This window comes from Anser anser (assembly GCF_964211835.1).
Source record: "Anser anser genome assembly, chromosome: 18".
Taxonomy (NCBI): Eukaryota; Metazoa; Chordata; class Aves; order Anseriformes; family Anatidae; genus Anser; species Anser anser.
In genome coordinates, this window is record NC_139739.1 from 12,999,036 (window position 1) to 13,020,208 (window position 21,173).

At 44.9% G+C, this 21,173-nt stretch overlaps 1 long non-coding RNA gene across 1 annotated transcript in view; it reads right to left on the reverse strand.

The window, feature by feature from the left end:
* The window catches only part of LOC310883752, a 109,915-nt gene that overhangs the window by 21,594 nt on the left and 67,148 nt on the right, over positions 1 to 21,173 (reverse strand). The window contains exon 11 of the long non-coding RNA XR_014573719.1: positions 1,938 to 20,537. This is a non-coding gene — a long non-coding RNA (uncharacterized lncRNA). The remainder of the gene's footprint in view (positions 1 to 1,937; positions 20,538 to 21,173) is intronic.

Genomic DNA, 21,173 nt, shown 5'->3' on the forward strand with positions numbered 1-21,173 from the left:
CGCTGTCACTGCTGCTCATCCTGGCCTTGCACATACAAATCAGACCTTACCCAATTTCAGGGTTATGAACACGATCACAGCCTTAGCTGTCATTCTGTTTGGCTAAAATTTCCACGTGATGGAAACATCTGATGGCCCTAGAGCTAGCAAAGCTGAATCTTTAAACTAAAGAATCAAAAAGCAGCAATGGCAGAAAGCAGAGAATATATGAAGAGAAATAAAAGATCATTAGCAATTCTCACAATTAATTAAACAAAGCTAAGGAGGAAGAGGAACACAGCACTTCAGATAGCTCATCACTGGGACTAGAGGGAGGGGGGTGGTATTCTCCAAGGCCTTTTGCGGGTTACCACAAAGAGAGTTCACAGATCTTCCACTCACTTACTTAAATATTTGATATGAAATTAAAGCCCTGTTCCAACTTTTATGACCACTGTCTCCCTCACTCTCCCCCCCCCCTATTCCCAGCAGACCCCTTCATCCTTCACATGCCTGTCCTCAGACCAAGACATCAGCACAATTAGCACCAGCCCACTGGCGCCAATTAGCAGCCAGTAGTGTCTATATTATGGGAGGGGGGGATGGAGGAGCGGGTCCTGTGTCTCCAGCCTGCCTTCACACTCAATTAGATTAAGTGGAGTCTCCTGGCTGTGGTTGGTTGGACAGTTGTTGCAGTAATTGCGTCTTCTCTGTTGCTGCAGGCAACCTCCTCCTAGGCTCTCCGATCCCCCCTTTATTGACTCCCTGTGTTGTCCACTTACATCACGGCGCGTTTCTGCACAGAGGAAAGCAGAGAGGGGAGCGGAGAGGAGCAGAGGGGGGTTGGGGATGAGAGAAAGACCCCAATGTCTTCGTTTAAAACTTCCGAGTCTGAAACTTGAGGGCCATGTTGCTGTGGCCCCACTAGGGTTCAGCTGTGACTGCTCACTGTGACTGTCACAACCCCAGCTTCCAACAGGGACAGAGCAGGACAGAGCCAGCAAAATGCCTCGCTGGTGATCCAACTCGCCTCGCTTGGCATTTCACAGGGGAGCACCCAACAAACACTAATAACGTGTATTCAACTCAGAAGTAAACTTATTAGGAAATGAGCTGGTGGTTGCCCAGTCTTGCTCTTGGCCAGTGACAAACGCAGGGAAATGATGGGGATAATTGGAAGAGCAGCCTAAAGTTACACTGCTCTGCAACGCCTGAGCACTGCTCAGCACTACTGTAACATTTTCACTTTGGTTTTGTTCTCCTTCAGAACAATGCTTTGCAGGTATCTGACAAGAGTGAAATCCCATAATTTTTAATGCAGAGGTAAATAGGTACATATTTCTGTTTTTGTGTTCCCTGTTAATTTAAAATTCACTTCTTAAATTCTGTAGCTTTGTGCACTGCTTTACAACACCAAGCTGAGACAGCGCACTACTACCGCTGCTGTAATAGAACATACTCTGAGGGAATACTCGTTGCTTTCATTTTATTTTTAAACTCACGAAGGACAGCTGCTACCTAGCACCAATGTAAATATTTGGGCTCCTTTTGTAGATTCAAGTGTCTTCCTGTTTTGAACAGGACAGTGTGACTCTGAATAGGTTTCATTTCTATTTTGACACCTCTTTTAAGATGGGTTGATTTGTGTTCTGGAGCTGCAGATCTTCTCATACTGTCTACAGAAGACCTGCGGTGAATAGTTTGGATCAGATGGAAGGTCTTCAGATAACTAGACCAGAATGAGATAAATCCCACCCCCGATGCCACATAACCCATCACTGTTACTCCAAGTGCTGTTATGGACACGCAATTTGAAAGCAATGTGGAAAACACATATGAACCTCTACATAAGATACCTGATACTAGGAGGGGAAGAATCAGTTTTCCAAAGTAAATTTTTTCACAGGATTTTAAGAAATATCAGCACACTTACATGCGTTGATAATAAGAAATATTACCTTGGGTGGCAGGGGGGAGTTCCAAACCTTATTTTGACAAAAATGTGTGACCAAGACCAGGTTGAACTTCTATAGTAAATCTGTTCCAGGGAAAGGATAAAGGAGTAGGTTTTCAAGGAATATAAAGCCATAGTTTTATTCCTACATCGGGGCAGAAGTGATACACTTTGGGTATAACTGCTACCTCAGCTACCTGCTTCTTATCAGTAAATCACAAATGATACTTGCTATCCCACCTTGGGACTATGAAGGCTTACTACTAACGGTCATACATTGTGCGATACTTAAAACGGATTCTCTCTTGCTTTGTGGCAAGACTGAAGATTTTCCTTGAGATGCTGGCAAAATCACAGGGTTGATGTGGATTTCCTGAGGGAAGTTCTTTCCCTGTGCTGTATTCATTGGTCATTTTATATCAGCCTAACAGACCTTTCTGGATTTAAAATTCCTGCTTAAGTATTTCAGGTAAGAGCAAGGAATACACAGCTAGGAACTGAATACAAAGCAAAGAATTGCCAACAAACACTTGCTTCATCATAGCTCTGCTGCCTTCCCGAGGGCCTAGGGAACTGTGGCAATTTCTTGAAATCGCTTACTGCAAACTTGCATGGACAGAGAAATATCCAGAAAGAAAAAAAATGTTTCAGAAGAAAACAAGAGGATGCACAGACCAATGATGAAGATAGACTGAGGACCAGGATAGCTGAGTAGTTCAAGCACTGACCAGTTAGGTCTCTTAGGAAGGAAAGGTTTAGATTTAAGCAGGTATGCATGGTAGTTCTATCTCCAAAATCTTTTTTTTTTTTTGAGCCAGATTGTTTTTGAAACACCCTACTGATTTACTTAGTTTGCAGTTAGTATTGTACCAACTTGAGCATAAGTTGTGCTAAAAAATAACACTTGAAACTACATACTGTGCTGTATCAACAGCAAATTCTTGGAGTTTTGTTTTAATTTGTTATTTTACAATCCAACGATTCACATGGCTTTGGTCCAGGACCAAAATGGAATTTGAACTTTATCACTGATTATGCAGCATGTGCTCTGCTTATTCACAGTCAAACACCATTTTTCCAAGTTATTTAGATCAAATTCTGCATTATATACCAGTCTATAGAATTCCCTTCAGAATAGTGGTGTCCTCTACTAAGAGCAGAAATACCTGCACAGATCCCAGGCAGTGTGAAAGGATACAAACATTGGCTCCTTTTCTACAAACAGATGGGTGATTTCAGCTCACAGGCTAGATTTTCAAAACTGCTCTGCTACTGCAATGCTTCCCTTAGAAACATATTGTCAGATTTTAGACAGAGGATGCACATGATAATGGGCATCCAAGGCCAAGTCTATATTGAGTTTTAGCAGTCAAACCAAAAACCAGAGCTATCAATCATCTCTACTGAAAGCCCATCAACTCAGCTTCCAGCAGCCAGAGAGCTGCCTGCCTCTCAGCCCTACCCCCCTCCCAGGGTGTGTTTAAAGCATGCCCATGCTGTAGTTTGGAGCACAGGATGCCCACCAGCAACAATCATATAATGCCTGGTTCAGGTTTCCCATTTGCACTTCTCTTCCTGTCATCTAACTTGATGTAGATGTCTTATTTTTGCTCTCCAGTCAATTGACTACTTCAAGGGTAAGACTAAAAACTTGGCATTAATGTCAGAAGGACTTTCCCCCCATCCTTTCCCTTCACTTCTCTATGCCCAGGGTTCCTCTTACAAGCTCTGTCCCATCCTTTGCTGCTCTGGGCTTCTCAAGCTTTTCTGCAAAAAGGATCTGTTAGGTTAAACACTTCTCTCCACCTGTTAGTGCTTTCTTCCATTGTTCCTTTACGACTTTTTCTTCTTGTCCATTTCCAATGTGCTTTCAACCTTTCTCACCTCAGGTCCTCTCACATGCGTTTCTCTGTTGCTGTTCCACTCCCTCCAGAAATACTTCTTTTCTCCTTTTGCCATGTTATACTTTCTCTTTTCCTTCCTTTGTTCGTTCCCCATCTTTTTTCTCCTCTTTCAAATAACCTCTCTTCACATTCTTCTCTCTCATCTGCATCCTACTCCTCCATTATTTCACGTATGTCTTCCACCTTCTCTACTTGCCTGTTTTTCATGAGTGCGTTGTGAACTCTACTGGCTTTTTGTTGTGATCAGGAAACATTTATTGACATCAGAAACATCCTCATTAGCTCAGGACAGGTGGGAACCATCTTTGTTTCCTGCAGGCACCATCTCCTGTCTGCCCAGTAAGCCAGAATGACAGCTGCACGGCTCTGATGTGGAGATATCTTCCTCTCCCCACCCTTCCGTCTCCACCAGTTAGTAGGGCCCCAGCTCAAGCCCCCGCAGGTGGAGAGCAGGAAGAGGCTGATGGGCAAAGACGACCCCAATTAAATCCTGTTAAAACTCTTTCCTCTCCTTTTGACTTTGCTAGGATTGGAAGGTCAGGCTCAAGGGCTAAACATTACAAAGCTCTCGCAGCTGACTATTGCAGAATGACAGAAGTCAAGCAATTAAGATTATGAGCAACAAACAAAGGAAGAGAAAATAAAACAGATTCATTTTTTTTTCCCTCATTCAGGCAGTAGAAATTTTAGTTTTTTACTTTGATTTCACTGAAGCATTGAGCCTAGATCAATGAAAAGGCGAGAACCTGGTTCTGAGCTTGCTCATCACGTTGTAAGTAGGAAAACCGCAGGGAAGTCAAGGACATTTTACTGATTTAAACGGACGTCGGAATCAGACCAGTCATCTCCTTTCAGAAAATGATTAGCTTTGGTTGTAGAGTGTGCTTGTGTGCTTCCTGACAAGGCATTGGGAGGTACACACTCAAACCCACTAAGACATTATCTCCAAAGGCCACTCACTATAGAAAATCCATACATTCCTTCCCTTTGCACCACTAGGGACTTCTAGCGTTACTTTGGTTCTTAACCGACAGCACGTCAGGGGACTCTGGGCCAGTACCCCCCAGTGCACAGGTCTGACCATGTCCAAAGCATACTGGAGTGCCAATGCACAGATAGTGGAGCTAACTTGGAACAAGCTGACTGGGAAACCTGAGAAAACACGGTACCCATGGCTCGTCAGCAGGGTAAATTGCTTTGCACTGTGTCCAAGACACCCCTGCTATATCACATCAATTTCTCACGACTGATATAGCTTAGTTCCAATGTGTTTTCATTGCTTACAGACGATATTACATGACTAAAAGTACTTATGTACATCGATTATAAAACCCCGAGCTGGTTGGATTTTTCTGCTACACGTTAGTACACCAACTAGTACAGCAGGACTACTTCGGGAATGAGATTCGCCCAATGCTGTCTCCAACCTGATTTGCAACATTCCTAGAGGTAACGTGGGACGCATTTGACCATTGAAAGACACATATTTAAGAGAGCTGATTCATCCCATGGATATTTTTCTCAGAAAGAAGTCACGTGTTGGATTCAAAGGATTTAGTGATCCAGGTATGTTCCTGAGAGATGACTTCAAAACCTGTTCACGTAAACTGAGTTTTTCCTGGTTCCAGCTAATTAGGGATCAGACCTATGGATCAAGGCAAGATGGCAGAATTAAATCCCCATCTTCATCTGCCCATTCAGTCCTTCCATAAGTAGAGAAGTGTTATTCCATGTTGAAAAATGACTTCACTCCCCCCACGCTGAGCTCTAAGTGCTGCTCATTCTCCTACTATGAACCAGGACAGCAACTTTGCTTCCGAATTCGGAACCACGAGGAAGATTACTCTTATGTACTTAACTGTACTGCGAGGATATCTCAGACACATCTTGTCAGCACTTAAACATCCATGACAGGCTTCCCGCAACATTTTCCAGGTGAGCACCCTCGCTCCTTCTACCGTGTCACACGCTCATCATTCACCACTCAGACACGGCGGGAGCAGCCTGTTGACATGGTTTCTCTCACTCTTCCTGGCCCCTGCAGCTGACCTCCTGTCTCCCCAGCTAGATCAAATCCAGGAGACTGTACTTAGAGCTGGGTCACTGGATGGTGTTAAAAGCCTTTCTCTTCTTCTCTCAGCAACCAAAGTTGGAAGGTGGCAAGTGGGAGAGAAAACACTTCAAGCTGATTTTCCTTCAGGTGATGCATCCTGTCAGATGGGATGGGAAGGGCTCCCAGACACAGGCATGGGACAGGAGGGATTTGCAGAACTGCATATTCATGCTTTTGGAAGTTTAGGAACTACAGCTAGACATGCAGAGGCAAGGACCATATTGCCACATTTTTTCTTTCTCTCAAGTTCCGGCACACAGCAAAGGCAGGGAGAAATGATGATATGTAGAAAGTTCCCTTATCAGTTCTTCACTGCTGTTTGCAAACAACTCAAAGAAAACACCTCCTTTGAAGTCAGACAAACCAGGAGGTTCTGGCATTGTGAAATTTTGTTTTCCATGCCAGTATGAAACATTACGAGTCTGAAGGGGCTCGAGATTTCATTTTGCCATGTGAAACAAGCTAGGTCTGTCTCCAAGTTTAATTTAATGATCTGTCACTGACTACCTAAGAATTTGACAAAACGCTCTTGCAATTCAAAGCACACGCTCCTTTTGTAGCTCCAGCAAACTCGTCAAGTTGCATCTCACGCAATTTCAAGGGGATGTTGTGTCAAACTGAAAAACTAGTCTTTAGCTCTCTTTGTGGAGAAAAGGGCTAGGGCACCGCTGCAAAGATGCAGACCCCCCTCATCCTTCCCTTTCATGCCCTGAGTGTACTAATGGACCTTAACAGCCCTGCACAGCCTCACTTGGGACCTCCACCCAAGAACCCTCTGCTCCTTGGTTCTGAAGTTTCATTTAAGCCCCACTCCTTGCCTGAGCTACGACACAGAAACATCTGCGTCCTGCCTGTCCTTTGCTGCTCCTTGTTCACTGGCTGGGCTTCCCGTTTTGACCTCCGACGCGACTCATCACGTTGCATCTGTCTGTCTGGGCAAATGAGCCTGTGAATGGAAGGTGTCACTGCCACCACCCCTGTGTCAGTCTTCTAGTCCCGGGGGACTACACCCTGGCTGGTGAGGGCACCAGCCCTGCCTGGATTACGGTCACACTCAGCTCCCAGCTCACCGTCCCCTGCGGAGCAGCCCTGCTCTTGTTGCTGTTCCCTGCTAACAAGCACCCTTCTCTTTTCCCTGGTTATTCTGTTATCGTTCACTATTACAGCACAGACAAACCCAAATGCAATGTTCCTTCTCATGCTTTTCCTGAAGGTTTTCTTCAAGGCCTGTTCTATTCTTGTTGACTTTCTCTCAGCGAGCTCCTATCAACACCTCTGCATTGTACTATTTGGAAATAAATGTAACGGCACCATTTGGGAGCATACAGAGAAGCTTGCAGTCATATGGATGAGCTGAACAGCAACGACCACATCAAAGTGGGCGGCCATAAAATCGGAGCTACTTGAGAGATGATTTTTGCTGTGATTAAAGGAACAATTCTTCACTGAAACTGCTGAATAAAAAAACCACGATCTCTAGCTAACTTATGTTGTGATAATGAGCACAGCCTCCCTAATCCCAAGGCAGGATATGTTGGAATACTCTGCCCCAGAAGATAGACTGAAAATACTCTCACAGTATGGAACAATTTCAAATCTGGTCTACAGCTAAGGTATATATCCTTTCTTTTCTTTCTTTTTTGTTTTTTTAACTTCACTTCTCCATCATGTAAATTTTTTTTTGTTTTTGGCCACTGTAGGTAAAGGCATTTCCCTTCTTACGACAGAAAGTGACTCAGTAGCTGATCCTCACGTGAGGTGAAGCTCATTCCTTTACCAAGCTCTACCAGAATCTCTGCATCACATAAGCACGCCCATCACAACTCAAGGCCTAAGAACTTATGCGTTGACAAGTCTTCTGCTAGCTATCTCTAACTGTGCATGTTGCTGCTTGCTTTCCATGCCAAATACCGGTTTGTAACCACTGAAAGAATGTGCACTAAAAGTAGGCTTCCCCTTCCCAGAAGCGGTAATCAAACAACGCTTCTGTGGAAGCCATCTCCTTAAACGTGGCTTCCTCCCTATTCAAAACAATGTGGTCGGGATGCTTCATCCAGTCCATTGATCTTAGTGCTTTATAGCACAAGCCATAAAGCATATTGGCAAGTGAGCAAAGCTGCAAACACAAGTGTGTGAGCGTCCAGCATGTCAGATCCTTAGTGGGTTGGCATAAACAGGGAGGGTAAAAATATCCCATCATTGCAGCAGGCACAGAGATTTCTCAAGTGGCTTTTTTTAATAGGTCATGTGCCCCATTCAGCAGCTCCAGCTGATGCTTCCAAAAGAAACCCATTAACAGCCTCCCCTATGTGCTCCTTATTGTTTGCACAGCTTTAATGGCCCCATCTGGCATCATCCAAAAGCCTCCTGGTCAGAAGCAAACAGCAGCTTCTGGTTACAATGGCACGGGAAGTTGTACTTCTCAGCCTCCTTTCTTTACTCAGAAGATCTAACTTGCAAAATAAATTTGTTTTCTAAATGAAGCAAAGATTGGAAGGTGTGTAACAACCTGTAATCCAAGTGACACTACTGTGACATCAAACATAAACTCTCTTCCTCTTCACCAATGATACGGCACTGCCTGCACGCCAGGTGTCTGGGCCTCCTATCTGTCGTGGTATCCGTCAGTGCCGTACCCTAAGAGACTCACAGCACAGAAGGAGAAGAGGGAACCAAAGCATATCCGCAGTGATGAGGAATTCAAAAGGCCAGCCTCTTCAACTCCAGCACTACTTGCTAATGTGGGAACGGCCCACGACAGCTGAACAGGACGGATTTCTGCACAGAGAGCTACTACAATACAAACTACCTCCCAGAAAAACTGGCAAATCCACGTCATCTATTTTATTTGTTGAACAAGGCTGCTCAGATCTGACACCATGGTACTCCTTAGACAGAAAACAGTCAGGTTACTCTGGGGAGCCCCCAATGCTGTTTTACGGAGGCAGATCCCAGCTAGCCTGGGTAGCAGCAACATTGAAGATAAGCAGGGTAGGCTTCAGCACAACTGGGAAAAGCAGTGCGTGCGTCCAACAGCACCTGGTGTGTTTGCCACCACAAACCAGTGTGAGTGCCTTATTGATTTATTTGACTGCACAGACATACTCTAACCTGGGAGAAGTCCCTCTGCTTGGGAGGTCTCAGGATGGCTCCTGGGCTCCCAGACAAACACCACTTTATCAGTAACAGATGCTCTTTGGATACTCTTCAGAAGGCCACATCCTCTCTAGGTTTGGCCCTAGCCTGTCCCATTACAGGAGCTAGGCACACCTTTTGAGGTAAACCCCAGCCTAGCCAAGCATTAAAAGCACATAAACCCTATTCTACATGTGCATTAATTCCCTTTGAAAGCCTTAAGACCATAGGCACCTTCTGAAAACCGACTTCATGCCATTAGGAGGTTTCCAGTGTGCTTCTGGGAAGTGCAGCCAGACAGGAGGGTTATTATGAGAGCAAGAGCCAAGGCAGGAAGCTGACAGGGTTTGTTTTCTACTCTCTCTCCTTTCTTCTACAAAACAGTGTTGCTGAGAGCTAGCTGAAAGGTCAGAGACAGTCTGCAGTCGGCTGCTCTTTACTAAACAAAAGTTTACTTTCATCCACTGTGCTGCAGCCGCTGGAGTCACTTCCTCCTTCCTCCGGCCTTTCTTGGAGGCGAGAAAACAGTCGGCTCTTTCACCACGTTAAGAAACCCATTACAATCAATTTAGCCAGCGCACAGACAGACTCCGTGTCTACTGTATTCTGTTACCACCGGCCGGGGCGGGGGGAGAGAAGACCTACTGCCCAGCCTCCCCTCGCACTCCCTTCCGTAATGGAAAGGATGCCGGCGCCGCCAGCTATTGGAATCACGCTAACAAATGAAGCTGTCATCAAACACCTCTTGGGGGAAGTGGTGGGCAGCAGGGGAGGGTGCGTTCTTGCGGTGGAGTTGCCTTCGCTGCAGTGGTCCTGCTGGCTAATTGCTCAGCACAGAGAGCACACACTTAAAGCGCTATCGTCCTCGTCAATAATGGGGTATTAGGTGCCTCCTGTTCGGCGTGGCATTGATCTGTTCCAGCTTTCCCCTGTTGTTGTTGTGTTGGTGTGTTTTTTGTGTTTTTTTTTTTTCTTTTCCTTTTTAAGTGTTTTCTGAGCCTGTGTTTAGCGTGAGTGCTGCTTAAGTGCTAATTGTTACACCACAGATTGATTGGCGACAAGATGGCTTGCCAAGTTTCTTCTCCCATCTCCCCGGGAGGGGTGGGGAGGAAGGACAGCGGGTGGGGGCCGAGAGGTGGGGAGAGAGGGAATCCTTTTGCACTCACTGACTTCCTCTCCCACTGTCTTTCTGAGCTGGAAACTTTTGGCCTTTCAGACCTCCTCCTGCCAATTTCCATTCCTGTTTTGTTGCCTTCCTCCCTGCTACAGAAACTGTATACATCTTTCCATTATTTGAAATTTCCTTAAGATGCCGTCCTGTGAGCTAGATGACTTAATGGTTAAGAAGAATGCTGGAACAACAGAAGAGTCAGCATTTTGCCTTTCCTTATGAAAAGGAAACAAAATAAAAAATGAAACTGTTTAATTCCTCCAGATAGTCCCTTTCTCCACCACATTTATGCTTCCAAAAATCTGAAATCCTGAGGCCAACAGTGACATACAGTGAGAGCTGCATAACAAATGACACAGCAACTCCACAACTCTCCAGAATCCTGAAACATCCGGGCAGGCCCCAAAGCAAAGATTTGAAACCATCCCAGAGAATCTAGAACAAAGATCCGAAACATACAGATACTGGATTCAATACCTATACTATCCTCCTGGGTAATGTAAAACACTGGTAATGTTCCACCTGAGGTTCAAGAAGGTTAAACTCATTTTTCTTCCCAGTGTGTTCAACGGTTGCTTGAATGAAGATGTCCACTAACTCCAAAACTCGTGACTTCAAACCCTTTTTTTTTTGTTGTTGGTCACCAAACATTCATAAATTGCTATAATATAAAGAGGAGAAAGTTTCTCTGTAAAGTGGATGAGTACACAGTACAATCCCCAATTCATTCACGGGAAACTGGGGCAGGACTGATAGCTAACTAGTTTAAAGATACCAAGTTAAGGTCAAAACTGAAAATAGAACTCGGAACTTCCTGAGCACGGTATCTGTACAGCATCCTGTCACCCTGCATGTATTAGACCCTCACCTTCTTTTGGGAAAACACCAAGTATTCCACGGTATCGCATTTTCTGCCAGGCACTTTTTACAGTTTTGTATCCAAGCCTTATGCTAAATATCAGAGCTGAATAAACACCTTAGCGCATGCTGTATTCAAACACTGCCATTTCTTCCAACTTACCCAGCAAAGCATACAAGTGAATATAATCGCAGTGTTTACTACCCAGTGCCAGCCAGTCATGCTTCTAGGAAACAGAGGTGCCACCACATGACTGTACCGTGTCAACAAACAAGCAAGTTGTGAACTGAAAAAATGTCAAAATGAAATGTATTACTTCTTTTTGTGCCAGTTACAAGGAATTTTGAGCATAAGAGTCTGCTCTCTAGAACTATCAATTTGCATTAGCTGAACTAAAATCCTGGATTTTTTTGGAGTTTTGTATAAAAAAGTTCTAACAGAAGACACAGCTTTAAACCTTGCTTTTTAATTAACATGCATGCTACTAGCACCTCTGTACTTGAACTGACCAGAAAGCAAATGCAAGATGCAAGCATGCTCCAGTTGCAGTTTGCTTTTGAATTCATGCAAACTAACCTGCCCTGGGAAGGCTGCAAGAACCAGCTGTAGCGTTACCAGCAGGACCTGGCCGTCACTCACTTCCCTTAGAAGATGAAGGACACCCACGACTAGATTATCCTACCCCTCAAAGACCGGGTCAAACCATTGCAGAGGAATAAAAATGGCCTGTTGTACTCGTCCTGGCTTTACCCAAAGCAGCACAAGTAACTCCGCTACCTCTGGCTGCATAATGGGCAGCTGGAAAAAAATGAGAAGTGAGAAACATTCTCAAAAACTTGGCTGACTGGATGTCAAAAGAGACACAAGAAAACACATAGAAAAGCGAGAAACAGTAAATGAGAAACCAAGGAAACACGACCTTTCCTCATTTCATATCAGGTAGGGTATTTGTATTCTATTCCTTGCTCATCGTATGACAGAAGGTTAACATAGCATTGCTGGTAAGACTGAAAAATATATGAGCATGACAGCTATGAACTGATTGTAACCTAAATTTTCAGAAGACACCAAACACAAAGTTTTCCTTCACGTTCAGGAGATCTATGGACCTTCGGTACCTCTAAAAGTAGGTCACAAAAATACTCTGACAAAATTTAAGAGAAGCTTCGACTGGGAGAAGGTCAGAGGGGAGCGATAAGAATAAGAATCTTCTAAACAGCATTTGCTGTGCTAAACTTTCACATTTGCAATAGCAAATTTGACCTCATTCGGCTGCTAAACCCATGTGCACATTCTAGCCAAAACTTTTTCTATTACCATTTGCAAATAGCAACATGCCAACTCTCAAAAAAGCGTTTGCTCAGAACTTTTGCAAGACAACCCTCGGCAACATGACAAAGAAAGAGACCAGAAGGTACAGCTGATAAATCAGGATTTACAGAAGGCTTTTCATCACACACACACAAACAACAAGAACCAGCCCAACACCCAGAAAGAAAGAAATACACGCTAGGTAGAAAAGAGAGTCATGCTAGGAGTGCACACGCAATGAAAACTGTTTTCTGAGCTGCTCTTGTCCAAAAACCACAGAACAAATTGCCGAGGCTTTTCCCCACTGCACAAAGTGCCTTTTAGCATCCAAGGTTTTCTCCTGTGGGACAGGAGAGAAAGGGAAAGACAACTGGCGTCGAGCTGCATATTGTCTGAAGATGCTGTCAAGAACATCATAAGGAAAGAGCTGTGTCTGAGGTCATCAGATTAGAGAAGGAACAAGGAACCGAGCGGGGGCTGGGGATAGAAAGGGAAGGGGGAGGCACAGCGACCTGTGTGACCTCTACTGCACTAACTTGATATAACAAATAGTTCTGAAAAACCAAATACTGTTAACCCTTTTAAACTGGGTCATTCCCTGCTGTGGATGGCTCACAGAGCTGAGCCTTTAACTCCTTCCTCACCACACGCTTACAAACATCTACAGTTGACAGCACATTAGGGTATATTAAATTTACAGTTCTTACTACAAACCAATTCTTTTCCAAAAGAATTTCACCTTACCCAAGTCAAAGTATTTCGTGGATTGCAACTCCAAATTTTAGCCTGTTTAAGGCAAAACACAGGCTTTGCAAACAGAAAGGTGATCCTTTCTTTTGCAGAAAAGCTCACTTTTGGGTGAAAAGGCCAGTGTTTTTCTGGTGATACTCTTCAGAGTTGAAGAGATATTCTCAAGATGTACAGATCATATTTATTGAAAATCTCGTTTCCCTTTTGCGGGAAGGAGAAAGGAACAATGCTCCCCCACCACCTTGGACTCCCTGGAGCACCAACTGCAAACTGAGGAGGGGAAAATCTTCCAGGCCCCAGTCCTGCGCTTACAGGGCCTTACTCACACAGCTCTCCTTGCAAACCTGGCCCTGTGTTTGACCCAAGAACACACTCGGATGTCTGTTGTGTAACTGGAAACTGAAGCAAACCTCCTAACTCTGCAAAACTGAGCTCCAAACCTTTGAGGAAATGATTGTCTTCTGCGATTCTACTACATTTTTTAACTTCTGCTCACAGCTCCAACTGCTAGAAGAAATTGGGAGGTATCTTAGCCTCTCTGGTTCTATTCCTAACCACAAATTAAAATGGAAAAAATGATCCAGAAATTTCAGAACCCTAAAAAACAACTTGAAATTCCACTCTGGTTTTGAACATGGATAACTATTTCAACAGGAATCCTAAATTTTCCATTACCATTCTTTTATTCCTAATGGAAAAACCTCAGTTTTCTTATGCTGTTATTACCGTGACAGTCACTTGTTAGCACACACACCGCCATAGCAATGCAGATTTTTCCACTTGGGTGGCTGAAATGAATTTGCAGTTTTGAGACACCCAGAGCAAAGGCAGCCCATCGCTGTTCTAAGACAGAGGACAGCCTCCCTCTGGCACAGCTACCACGGGAAGGCCACTCCAGCAGCGAGGGCTGGCAGGGCTGCAGCAGTTCTGACTCCTCCAAACCTTAACGGGAAGACCCAGCTCTTTGTTGGAGGGGACTGAGGATGGACAGCAGCGCCCTGAGCTCCTCTTCCCCTCCACTTGGAGTGCAGCATGGATCAGATGACTTCCAGAAGTCCCTTACATCTTGAATTATTTTACAGTTCCGTGAAGAGATGAGGATTGCTTTGAAGAGCTATTTTTCCTATATTGGGTGTCTGAAAACATAAGGTGAGGGATGTCTTCAGAAGTATTTTCCTACGCACTACCAGACCAGAAAAATGTGATGTTCTCTATAAGCTGTCTCCTCCATCATGTTTAACATCAAAGAAGACATAGAAATTACTCCTGGAAGGAAAAATGGCCTTCTTGACCATTGCATGGGATTTTGTCTGTAGAGAGTGTACCCACTCCAAAAAAAAAGTGGAAGAGGATAAGATTCTTCCTGTTTCTAAACTTAGAAAAAAGTTCAGAAACCTCCGATTCATTATCCCTGAATCTGTAAGGTTATGTGGAAGTCTGCAGAGCTTTTTCCACTTCACATCAATGGTTACAGCTGAGATGAAAATCTAGTCCTTTTCCCATCATTTCATTTCAGTAGGAGAGAAATAAATTTCACAAAACCTCTGGCACTTTTTTCTTGGTCAGTTTGCTGTCTACACAGCACTTCCAGGCACACGAGACTGACTGGGTGCAGAGCCCTGAACTCCATCTTGCAGGTCAGCGGTACCCAACAACACAGGGACTAGGCTGAGGGTGGTGTTATTGTGCCAGACCAACTGGGCCTTTATAAAACTTACACCAGTGGTGTGAGACCAGTGACAAGCAAAAGCTAGTGCTTCCTTAGGTTGTTTGTATACAAACATTTTCCATGCTGATTATAAACATCTAGATGCTCTCCTCTTCCCCCCAAAGCAAAATAACAGATTAGGCACGCAGTGATGTAAAGCTGCATACCCCATCCAAAGAATATTGGCAGGATAAGCACTATTGAGGAATGGCACTGGCATCCCACCAAGATTGCTATCACAAGTAAATAGGACATCAATCGGTTGTTAAGAATAATAATTGACTTTAAAAAGGTGATGTGACTGGATAACATACCGGCTCAACTAGCTTTAAAAAACTGCCGATGCCTTTTACATAGAACACCCTACATGCTACTTGAATAGTTAACTGTTAAAAAGGTCCCAAGTCTTACTGGGGTGTCCAAGCACAGCCCACACAGAAATACTGACTCTACACAGAAAGGATTTTTGAGTTTAACATAGATTTGTGTTACACTTTGGCTCAATCACACCAGGAAGGCAAGCCCAAGAGCAAATTTCGTCATATGAAGGAGACAGTTTAAATCCAGCAGCTCTGGATTCTTGAGTAAGGAAAAGATGAGAGTCCCACAACAGTTGGAAGAGTCCCCTAATTATCCAGCAGTAACCATTCCGTCTGCCTGCATGGCCATAATCCCATTGTGCCAAATTTGTGGAGTGCCCCCCATACCATGGACGATTCCAGCAAGCTCACCAACAGGAAGCTGTGCCAATTTCCAGGCATGCAGTAGAGGCCTTCGACTTACCTGCTTCCCTTTTCCTATCCTCCTCTGCAGTTCCCTGGCCATCCTTACCCCAAACACAGCTAGGACCTTCCTCTTGCTGGTTCACTTGCACACGTGGCAGCTACTGCTTTATCGGTGAAGACTGGGAACCCAGGACTTCACAGCCTCCCTACCACCTATCCTTGCACTGTAAGGAACAAAGCAGAAGTAGGAGGTTGGCTGCTGCGGCTTACACACAACTGCTCTCTGCCAGAGATGCCCAGTTAAATTCTTTAAGGAATTTAAGCAGTTAACAGCTGCTTAAATACATCTCTCACTGATCTGCTTTTTGGTTAGTTGTGAACCTAAGCAAGCCCATCAAGAGACAGGTGAAATGGGGAACTCGGGCAAATTCAGCGTTCTCATAGATTAATGGTTTCCTCCACAGTAACAGCCGGGAGATACCTGCTTCAGAGCAGCATACACATCCTTCTCCCCTTGCGCCTTGGGCTCTAAACCATCCCATAAACACCTTAAAAACTAAACTTTAAATCCGGAGTAAGAGACCAACAGCCACCAGCAGGGCTCCAAGAACAGACTGTATAACACACTTGCTCCTTTAGCTTCAGGTAAGAAGCAAAGAGGACTTAGCTGCCTTTAACAGTGGTACCTGCAAGTGCACCAGCGTATCTCATTGCACTCCACCTGCAAAAAGGGTTAGGAGCAGTTTCTTTCTGCCTCTCTTCCTCCTGTTTTCATCAACGAATGTCTCCTAAACCCAGCATGCAAGGAGATCTCCTTGGCACTGCCTTTCTAAATAAAGAAGAAACTTCTCTCAGCTGCCTATTACAGGATGATTAAGGGGGAAGGGAGAATCTAAAGCAATCTGATGAGAATTTACAGGTCGTCAGCTCCCTTTCCCACTGTCAACCAGGGGGCAACCCTTAATGGGGTGAAACGGCTGCAGGAGAGCACAGGGCTCAGCCTTCGGTTCAGCCTCTAATGAGGGGCCATGGGCTCAGCTAGGTCAGCTTATTAGAAAGGGAAGAACGGCAGCAGAGTGAGAGTCGGGGATGGAGACTTACAATAGCTCTTGAGGGGCCATGAGCCTAAGCACAGGGGCTCCGCGGGAGGGGGAGGGGGCAGCAGCCATGTCGTCTGCCTGCTCCTTGCCTCTTAAAATCCCATTACCTTCCTTTTATTTCACAGCAGAGACCTGGTGGGGAGCGAGGCAGGGGGGTAGATGTCCAGGAGGAACTGCCTCTGTCTAGTGCCTTCCGTCAACAGAGGTCAGGCCCATAGGATCAATTTTTTTCCCTGTGTATGTGATTTTCTTGTCTCTCTCTCTCTCTTCCTCTTCTTCTCCTTTTTTTTTTTTTTTTAAACAAGAATACGGGCGCCAGGCTTACAAGAGGTCCTCAAGAGCTGTCAATCAGGGCATGAAATATTCAGAGAGCTTAATCTTCTTAGGGGATCTGTAGAGACCCCCTCATGGGGTCTGAATGCTCTTCATGAACTTGCAAAGAATGGGTAAGGGGAGAGGGGAAAATAAACACAGCTGAAAAGAATGAAAAGAGAGATATCCTTAGACAGACACCCTCATATCTTGGTGAGGGGCATATTATAAGAATTTAAATAGAATAGAAAAGACCTTTTAAGACCCAATTAGTGGAACAGTCTCCCTTCTGACTGGGAACCCAGAGAATCACCTTTGGGTATTCTTCATCACAGCTATTTCTTTCTTTTTTACTCAACAGGTAGCCCAGCTCGTTGACATGCCTAGCTCAATTATGACCTAGTTCTTGACCTTACGCAAGTTACTACTTCTCCACAGATTTTGCCTTTTCTGTGGGCCCAGCCAATACACAAGAACTCTACCAACCTGCTTAGTTAATGTTCAGGATCAGGTAGACTGCCCTCTGGGAAGCTTGCAAGCTGCATACGTTTCCTTTAAGGTCTCAGGAATGAGGTGTGGATTTTCCAAGGTACTCACATAGCTGAAAGTAAGCTGGTCTTCAGTTAGCCAACTACTGATTGCACAGCAGGGCTAACAGCATGTATTCAGAGCAAAGGAACACTCTCTGAATAAACGTATCTTGAGGTGTAACTCAGATATGTAAATAGTAAGAACACTTACGCATATCTAAGATAGAGATACATCAATTCATTTTAATATAGAAGTGAAATCTTGACCAACTATTTTTCAAAGACTACCCAGGGGCAGGCTGTTTCCTTTCCAGAAGTTGCTTATTAATTCAAAGAAGTATCAATAGGACAGCTACAGCTATGCAGATCAAACAAGGTGGATAAAGAAGAGAATTCCAGCAACTAGCCAGTTCAGGCTACAGGGGAAAATTTATACATAGCATTTAGGAAAAGAAGACACCAGTGTGGTAGAGAGAAAGGGGGCAGACAGGGGCAAAGGCAAGGTATATATTTTCAGTGGTAGTAACAAATCTAAAAAGAGAGACAGGGAGAGAAGCCTTCTTCCTCCTCCTCCTCTTCTCCTGCACCTGGGGTCATGCTGTGACCTTTTCGAAGATGGGATGTAAAAGTGACCTTTGTCAGAGTGTCACGGAGCGCCCAGCCCAGGTTTCTGCGAGGAGACGTGGGAGGCCTACAGGCAGTGCTCCTTCTGCGGGCAGAGGTCCTGACCCGCAGCAGCGCGCTCACAGAGCTGTCAGGGGCAGGCTCCCCATCCCCAGTTCCTCCACACAAGGAAACAATAAGAAGACAGGCTAGCAGACAAAGAGCCTGGTCTTAAAACTTTCTCATCCTACCTGTAAGTGGTATTGCTTGGGAGCTCTGAGACAACGCTTCTTTATTTCTCCCTCTCTCCCTTCCCTGAGTCTTAAAATAATCTTAAAAAAATGCCACAACTCTTATATGCTTGAGTTGCCTTCATGGAGCCACAGGCACACCTGCAGTACTTTCCAAGACAAGACAGAGAGGAACGGGGCCAGAGCTTCCTTGCTGCTTTACTTCCACTGCTTTATAAAACCACAACTCAGCACCCCTAACTGGATGTGTTGGTGAGGCACCCAACTAAGGAATGGCTTCACGGGCAGCCTTGCCTGGCTTTTCTCTGAGGGTGTGCATTGCTAACTACTCTGTGCCCATAAGCCATACCAGGGTAATATTCACACACTCATTTCCAAAATCACTTGCATAGTTGCTTGAGAAAGAAAGAATCCAGCACCAGGGCAGACACCAGCTTACTGTAAAGAAGTCAGTTGTGTGCAGCAAACCAAGCAAACCCTGGAGGACACAAAGAGAAAACACACTAGGAGCTGTCTGACACTGGGTCAGCCCCACACAGAACCCAAGAGCTCTGCTGCCACTCACAAAGACAGGCACTTCCTCCTTTCCTCCCCTAGCCCTGTCTTTTGGCTAACACACAGCAGATCTTCTGAATAAACACATCTCTGTTGGACGTGCAGTTCAGGTGCTGGCTGCTCCAGCTGCGAAGCCCCCATCTCCCTGCTATGTCCTGGAGGCACGAGAGGGCAGAGGAAGCAGGGCAATCTCCAACCTCCATCTCCTGCTGCCCCACGACCTCTGGGCTGCCACTGTTGACCCTGCTGGGGTTGCAGGGGGTGGACTAATTTGGACACGTTCAGGCAGTTGCTGTCATCAGCTTCCTGCTTTGTTGATCAGGGAGGTTTTTGCTGTAGGCGGGAGTCAATTATTTGGCAATCTCAGGATGATCGGAAGAGACTATTAGTGTTTGACATTTTAAAGGGAAATGGAAAACAGCCCACCTCTCCCTTTCTGCCAGCTAAACCAACCACTTCATATTAAACTTTGCATAGCTTCTTCCGCATACAAATTAGCTCAACAACTGCTGCTCTTCTACTATGTCAATGGGCCACAAAAAAAAATGCTTGACCATGACTCCTAACCTGCCAGCACAGAACACGGCCATCTGGACTGCAACGGCGTCTCAATAAGCCTACATGCAGCAAAAATCCCCGCACAGAAGACATAAAAGAGCAGGTTGAGCAGGGGATTCATGTCTGGAAGTATCCATAAAATTGTCAAAATAAACCAAAACTGAAATGCATGCATGGATGAACTGTGTTTGAAGCTTAAAAATCGTATTCCAGAGAAAGATCTGAGCTAAGTGAAAGGGTGGTAAATTTAAGAGCTGTTCAATAAACCCTTTTTATTCCTGAGAACAGACTCTGACTTTTTCAAAGACTTTTCCAAAGCTTTATCCTAGGCTTCCTTATGTGAGGAGTGGGCTGTCCACTCCTCCTCAAGATCCCTCTCCAGGGATTTGTTAAACATTTGTGCAGAAGAAACGACTTATCTTGAAAGTGTAAAACGGGGAGTATGACAGTCCATTTGGTAAGATAAGCAGTCAGGAGTCATAAACCAGCAGCCTTAGTTCCAACTGCAGTTAAGAAGTAGCCCTTGAGAAAGAAAAGAATATAGAGGGGCTCCTGGAAAACAATTTTCTCAGAACTAGCAGAAAAAAAGTGTTGTCTCCTGCCTGACAGGTCAGGATTTACAGCTTGGGTGTATACCTCCTGTCCTTCCTAACAGCAGAGTTATGTAGCACATTTAGATTTCCAGTACTGTTATGCAGGCATATGCAGAAATCCCAGTCAGAACCAACCCCTCATTGCACCTCATGCTATACAAATACACAGAAAACCTTTGATTTTCTTCTTTAATACTATGGGTTAAGATTTGAACAGCAGATTTGCTATTTCCAAAGCCTTAGCTATATTTACATCAGTAAACTCACAGAAAACCACGGAGTATTAATGACCTGCTCATACCGTACCCGAAAAGGAGAGCTGAAGGTGAAGGCCATGCTTCCCGATAAGAACTGCTGCAGGAAAGCGACTGCTCCAAAGCTTACACAAGCCAGTTCAGCAAGAAAAGGCCTGAAATGACTTACATTCTGTAAAACAGAGAGGAAGAAGACTTTAAAGTTTCAGTAAGTCCAGGTCCTCTGCTGTTACAAGTGCCAACAGTCACCTTAGATAAAGCCCTTTACGCTCTGGAATAACAACCCATGATGGAGTCTTAACAAGGAGCCTGCTGGTGGCGGCTTGCTCTCCCCCCGGCTCTCTATTACTACCAGTATCCAGTTGGACCAAGCTCCCCTGGGACTGTCCAGGATTTTTCTGTATGCAGACAGCTCTGATGTGGCAGCAGGGCAGACTCTAAGCGGTGGTGTGATTTAATAAACAGACACTTAAGGCAGTTTACGCTGGAGTCAGCCCACTTCGGATGGCCTTCTCTGCTAATTTAACACGGGTTGCAGCCCCCAAGCTGGCGTCTCCCTGCTCATTAGGGAAAAGGGGTGCGTATGCATGCGTGTGGGGGAGGAATTCTTGTTTCACATTGGTGCTCGAGAGACTTTATTATACAGGGCAGCTCGTTTCACTCACTATGCTGCAGAGGATTTTTCAACAGAGAGGGGGAGGCAGGGCATGCTAGTTGGGATCCTTCCCTGTTATTTTCATTAATTTTCCTCTTTTTTGTTTTGGTTAGGGGGGATGTGACAAAAAGGGACAATAATTGCCATTTGCCG